We start from the raw sequence: 6,475 nt of genomic DNA on the forward strand, positions 1-6,475 counted from the left end.
AAATGGTACATTCAGGTTTGCACTGCATGCCACAGCTTAGCGTTGTCACCTGATTGTGTGTCTAAGGAGGTTTAACAAGACCTAAGGAGGTTTACAAGACAAGGGCTCGCTCACCTCCCAGGTGAGTGAGTTTGCAGGATTTTTACTGAGTCGGTGTTTGATACTGAGCCCAGGCAGCGTACCTAGTTCTGTGCAGTGCCACAAAGACTATTTTGGTTTGCCCCAAGGAACTTCCATTCTCAATTAGCTGCCCACCTGCTGTTCTGCTAGCTCCTTATGGCAGAGATCTCTGCCTGTGGAGCTTCTGGTGACAACACACTAAAGAGAAGAGCACGGTTTTAAAGCTCTGATGCTTTGCGACTCTTCTTCCCATCTGTTCATTTCTGAGCAGAGGCACGGGTCCTTTGCAAGGATGCAAGGCTGCTAGATCCAGGCCTTGCCTAGGGAAGCTCGCCATTCCCAGGAAGGGTTTAGCTGGTGTCTCAGAAGTCGTGTACAGATTGAGTCAGGCTTCAGCTGAAAAGCTGGGTGGATAATGCCATTGTCAAGCCTCCAGTGGAGCAGTTTGGCCACCTGCTACTCCCTTTGGATGGGAACAGGATGCTTACTGGAAGGCTTATCAGGAAGGGAACATACTTTCAGGTATCCCATGTGAATGGGGTTCTCGAGAGGAGTTATCAGTGAATACCTTTTTCCTATTCAATTGCAGCCAGGATTTAGATTTTTTTTTTTTTAAATATGCCTCACCCTCTTTCTTTGCACTGTTTGTCATAATTGCCAGAACATATCCTGTGGTCAGTCTGTGCTGGGACAAATCCTGAGGACTAGATGTGGAGCAGTGGCAGGATATGGCCCTAAAAACCAGCAGTTTGTGCTTCCTGCAGGGAAGTGGCTATCTGCTGCAGCCCTTCTAGAGGCAGCATACACCCTCCACTGCCGTGGAGCGAGCACAGTGCTGACCAGCAGGTGTAGGGAAAAAAAAACCCTCTATTGTGCCTGGTTTTCAGTAAATATACTATGAGCTACCTAGTGGCATTAGGTTTAATCATAGGAGCTTCCCCCTCAAAGCTGTGGCTGGATTTATGTTGATCACTTTAAAACCAATCTCACAGATATATTTAGTAGAAGAATGTGTAAACCCCCAACCCCTAAATGGTATTATGTAACCAATACAGTATTTAAGTGCCCCCTGTGTAAACTAACTGAAAAGCCTGCTGTTTGCCTTCTTTGCCTCTGTTGTGTATTGGTCAACCAAAGCTGAGCGCTTTGTTTGCTGTTCTGATTACTATTTTAAAAGGAAAGATCCATGGGATCATGTTATCCAGAAAGTGAAAAAGACTTAAACCCCACTCACTGGGCTTAGAGAGGGCTCTGGGGCTGAGTGAGACCCCTCTCGTGGGCTGCCCGGGGCGTGGATTGCCAAGGGAGCTTGTGCCGTTTGAAAGCGCATGCACATCGAGGATACAGCCCCGCACAATGTACTTTGTCCCTTTATTTTGGCATGTGTTGTGCAGCCGTTCTCGGTGGCCTCTGTCACCTGAGCCATAGGGTTCAGCTGAGCTCAGCAAAGATGAAGATGTGTTAGTGTAGGGTCAAGGAGATGGTGGAGCTAGTGGGCCAACTGCAAATGTGTTCCCGCTACTACATCTAGAGCTGGTATCAGGTGGAAATGAGAGGTGGATTTCCTCTAGCTTTGAACCAAGAGGAGTTTGTAGGCTTTCCCCCTAATTTACTGTTATTGATCTGCCATCAGCTCCTTGCCCAGTTAAATCCTTTATTCAAGGTGCTGGATCTTAGGGGCACAGTGGTTTCCCATTATTGTTATAATCTTCTGCCAAAGAGAGATTCCCCCTTCTCAGTAATGCACCAAAGTGGAAGTAATCGCTCTTTTTTCTTCTTGCATTTGTCCTTTCCTGTTTCATTCACCGATTGAAAAATGGCTAAAGAGCAGCCCCCATTTCACCTCCCCTTTTCCCTGATTGACTCAGCAGCTCCTGGGACAGAGAGAGGAAAGGGGCCTCGAGGTCACAACCTTCACAATCTTCAAAGCCCCTGCCGCTTCCAGCAGCTGTCACAGCTCTCACTGACCATATCCCCAGAAGGTCAGCAAAAAAATAAACACTGGGGCCCGACAGGTCCCCTTCTCATGCAAACTGGCCATTTCCCTCCCCAGCTCCCATTCCATGCATAGCTTACACATAGGAGACCCCCTTGGATTTGCACAGAGCTATGCAAGAGCAAAATGCCACAGAAAATAAAAGCAGAAGGGCTTCCTGGGCAGGCAGGGTGGGAAAAAGAAAAGCAGCTTCCTCAGCTCTCCATGCCCACCCACAGGCTGCTGCAGCCATTTTGTGTGCGCAAAGCCTGAAGGTGAAGCTGGGGAGGGGGCTGACTTTTCCCTGGGAGAAGGACTGCAGGGAAGGATTCAGCTTTTATATCTGCTTGTGCATGTGAGAGACGGAAGAGAGAATCCAAAAGAAATAGGAAATGAAGCATAGACTGTAAAAGCCTTTTCATCGGGATTAGATTGCACCCCTCTCCTACAGCCAGCCTGCTTTCTGCACTCACCTTCCTCTGCAAAAAGTCATGATGAAGCAGAAACAGTGCCAGGGAGAAGCGCAGGTTCAAAAGGCCAGAGTGGAAAGGTCCTTCGCTAAAGGAAATACCCCTCCCCAACCCTCTTTTATAGAAGTATCCATTTCACCATGGCCACTAATAATCAAAGGGCTATTTCCTGGCCTTCCCAGCACAGCTCCCAGATGCAGAGCGCCGTTCTCATCTCCATTATTGCAAGCCCTTCCCCTCCCGCCCCACACACTCGCATCCCTACCCATGCACCCCATTGCTGAACCCAGCACTGGGGCACGACTCGAGCCCCTTTTCCAGGCTCCACAGTGCAGGAAGACGCTAGTTTTCCTATTAGCGTTTTCAACCTCTCCCCACAAAGACCAAAAGGGCCATTAGCGCACCGGATCGCCGGACAAAAGCCCGTCGAGGGCGTTTTTTTTTTATCTGCCTACGGCCGCTGGGGAGGCGGGAGGGGCTGGTGACCTGCAAGAAAACCCACCAGGAAGAAAAGGCAGCGACAGGGGACGTGGCAGTCACTTTATTTATTTGGTGTCGGCCGGCTACAGGCGGAGGGGCGTCCTGCCCCCCGCCCCGCGGCCAGCCGTGGGGAGCGCGGCCGGGGCCGGCGGGGCGTGGAGCGGCGGGCCCGGGGCAGGGCGGTGCGCGGAGCCGCTCACCTTGCCCTGCCCCTGCGCGCACGCTCTCCGCCGCTGCGCGTTTAAACAAAGAAAGTTGCACAACCCGAGCCCCCCACACCCCCCCCCCCGTTAAGGTGGCTCTCGGGGGGTGGGGGGGCGGCGGGACGTCCCGTCCCCGCACGCTGTCACCGGCTCGTCCCCGGCTCTCGCCGCTCCCCGGCGCACTGACGCCCTTTCATTATTGCACTGCTCGCTGCGACCGTGACAGTAGTGCAACAGGGAAAGAGGGGCAGCCCGCCCGGCGGTCCCAGCGCTGGCCCAGCAGCCGCGGCCGCCCCTCGGCCTGCAGCCCGGCCGCCGGGCTGGGGGCACGGAGGGAGAGCCCGGGGGTGGGGGCGGGCTCCTGGCTTTGTCCCCGAGCTGCTCGCCTCCCAGCCGGAACGATGCCGGGGGAGGGGGGGATCCAACCGCGGCAGGGTCAGCCGTACAACGGGGAGGCGGCGGGCACGGCCCCGCCGCAGGGCTCCGGGCCCGCCCCCGGGTCGGCGAGGCCGGGCCGGCCGCGGTGAGCGGCCGCGCCGCACAGGCCCCGCGCTGCCCGCGGAGCCGCTCGGAGAGCCCCGCGGCAGCGGCTGCTCCGCCGCGCCCTGCTCCGGCCCCCAGTCCCCTCCCACCACCCCTTTCCCTGGGCCCCTGAGGTCCCGCAAGGGACCGCGGGGACCACCTGAAATGGAAGGCAGGGCCACCCACTCGGCCTTCCCGGCTGCTGTCAGCCCCCAGCTGATCCCTCACAAAGCGGAGAGGAGCCCGACCCCCCCCCATCCCTGCTCCGTTCCCACGTACCTCAGAGACCGGCTCTCGGGAAGGGCCGGAGGCAGCGCCCAGCCCCGCTGCGCCGCCCGGCCCTGGAAGAGCCCCGGCCGGCGGGGCAAGGGCCCGGCCCGGCCGCGGAGCCCGGCGCTGTCGCTGGCGGCCGCGCTCGCCGGGCAGAGGCGTGAGCTTTGTGTCGAGGAGGTGGCCGGCACCGGCGCCTCGGCCTCTTTGTGCTGTGCGCGGCTTCGCACCGCGCTGGTTTTCGGGCTGGGATCAGGCACAGAAACGGCAAGTGTGGCTACGTATCTCCTCCCATCCCTTGGTGGGTGTTTACATCGTTATGTAAAACAGGCACCCTTCGAACCTCTCAGGACTCATACTATTTTAAAATGGAGCCGTGATGGGTTTCTCCGGTTTCAATCACTGCTTGCGCGTTTTAAACACGAAGGCCGTTTTGAATCCTGTGTGATAGCATCAAAAATACGTCCATTACTCACAACCTGAGTCACCACAATAGCACGATTATTTGTCACAAATAACATCTCTGCACAATTACTTGCCTATCTAACAACACTCGGCATTTCACAACTTTTCCCTTAACTCGATGGGCACATAGGATTATTTTTTTCCTGCTGTGGCTTTCTTCTCTCCGTGAAGAATAACCCTCAAAAGAAAAGACCCTATAAGCAATATTGCACTACTACCCTGATCACAAAAGCAGAGGCAATATTGATAGGGTCTCATCCTTAAGGTTAGGAAGCTGGATAATGTGTCTTGCAGCAGGTGACTGGAGGGAGCTTCATTCCATGCCTGCAAATGGGGAAGGGGTAAAAAGTTAGAAAGCAGTGCACTGCCCTATGGATCACAGCACCGTGTGCTCCTGGGAAGGTGGGGATGCAGGAATGGCGTAAACCTCTGACCCCACAGGATCTGTGCATGGGCGCTACCCCTTTCTCCCAGGACATATTTAACTCCAGTGTGGATTTTATCCAGGTTTCTATACCTCCGTCCCCAGTTCTCACCTTCATCTTCTGTGTAAATTTCTCTCCTTTATTAGTAACCTCAGTCAATTAGCTGCCTAGCTGTTAGAGGCTGGGAAGTGCTATTGCTTTGATTAACTGATGGTTGTATTTTGAACCTCTTAGTAACAGGCATCAAGCCCTCAGAGAACTTCCTTTCTAGGGCTGTCCTACTTGGAGAGCCCAGTGTTTTAAAATATCCCTCCCTTCATTGGAAATCACGGGATTAAGTACACACCAAAAATTAGAAAGCGAAACAGGATCTCCAGGGCTGGCTCTCCAGCACTGACTTCACATTAATGCACACAGATTAAACAGTGTTTGGAGACGCACGTGTGTTTTGCCCTAGCTCGTTTTGTTTGGCTTTTTCCTCTCCTCTCCCCACTCCCCAGCACCTTTTCTGTCCTAGGCTGGAAGGCACAATCTTCAGCTGTGGCTGGCTTAGCGTTGAACACACCAACCGCCTCAGAAATGATTCCCAGGGAGGGGCTGAGACACCTCCAGCTTCAGGGCTGCTTTGCCAACTAGACTCTTCCTCTGCAATCTGGCTCCCAGTTAACCTGCCCCAGCGCATTTGTCACGTAGGAACACTTGAGAGTCCGGAGGAAGAGGAAGGAAACTTCATTCCCAGGCCATCCCCAACCAGGGTCATGGTTTTGACGCTTTAGGCTTCTCTTCCCTCAGCCTGCTTTCCAGTGGATTAAATAGGAGTGTAATGGAGAGACAATCCCCTAATTCATGGATTCCTGGCTAATTTATGCATGCCACATTGATCTGGTCTTTGCCACTAGAGATCCCTGGCGTTTGGCACGCTGGTGTGAGGCAGCCCTGCATCCCCTTTGATGTTGCCTGACTTGCCAAAGCAGCTGAAAACCAAGGATATGCCAAAGAAAAGGGAACAGGGGAAGCTCCATTAATTGTTTGTTTTTTTAATGGACTGATAAACAAAATCTCCAATCTGCCCCAACCCCTCCCTCTCCCCATCCTTTGTGATGCTTGTTGGAAACAAACAGGGATCTTTTTTCCACATTATTTATTTGTATTAACCTTTGCTCACACTATTTAAAAGGCCATGTTCACAGAGATTGCTGTAAGCGGCTCAGAATGAGTTTTATCAAACTTCTGTATGCTTGTTACCTCGGCAAAATCTCAGGTTTAAGCCTGCCACTCTGCTCCTCAACAACTCCTGCAAGCTGGACATCCAGTTGGACTGAGAACATAGAAGAAGACGCAACTAGGCTCAGCCTTACCTTTCCATCTATTCCTGTCCAGTCTCTATTTTGTTTATTGTTTACCATGTCTTTTCCACTCTTCAGCCTCGATGTTATCTCAAACAAGACTTACACTTAACACACACAATTGAAATTCTCCAATGGCGCAAGAGACAAACCCACTGGCAAGTTTACAGTGGAAACGTACAATTCGCACATCAAATGA

Source organism: Pelecanus crispus, chromosome 11 (assembly GCF_030463565.1).
Source record: "Pelecanus crispus isolate bPelCri1 chromosome 11, bPelCri1.pri, whole genome shotgun sequence".
NCBI classification, from domain to species: Eukaryota; Metazoa; Chordata; class Aves; order Pelecaniformes; family Pelecanidae; genus Pelecanus; species Pelecanus crispus.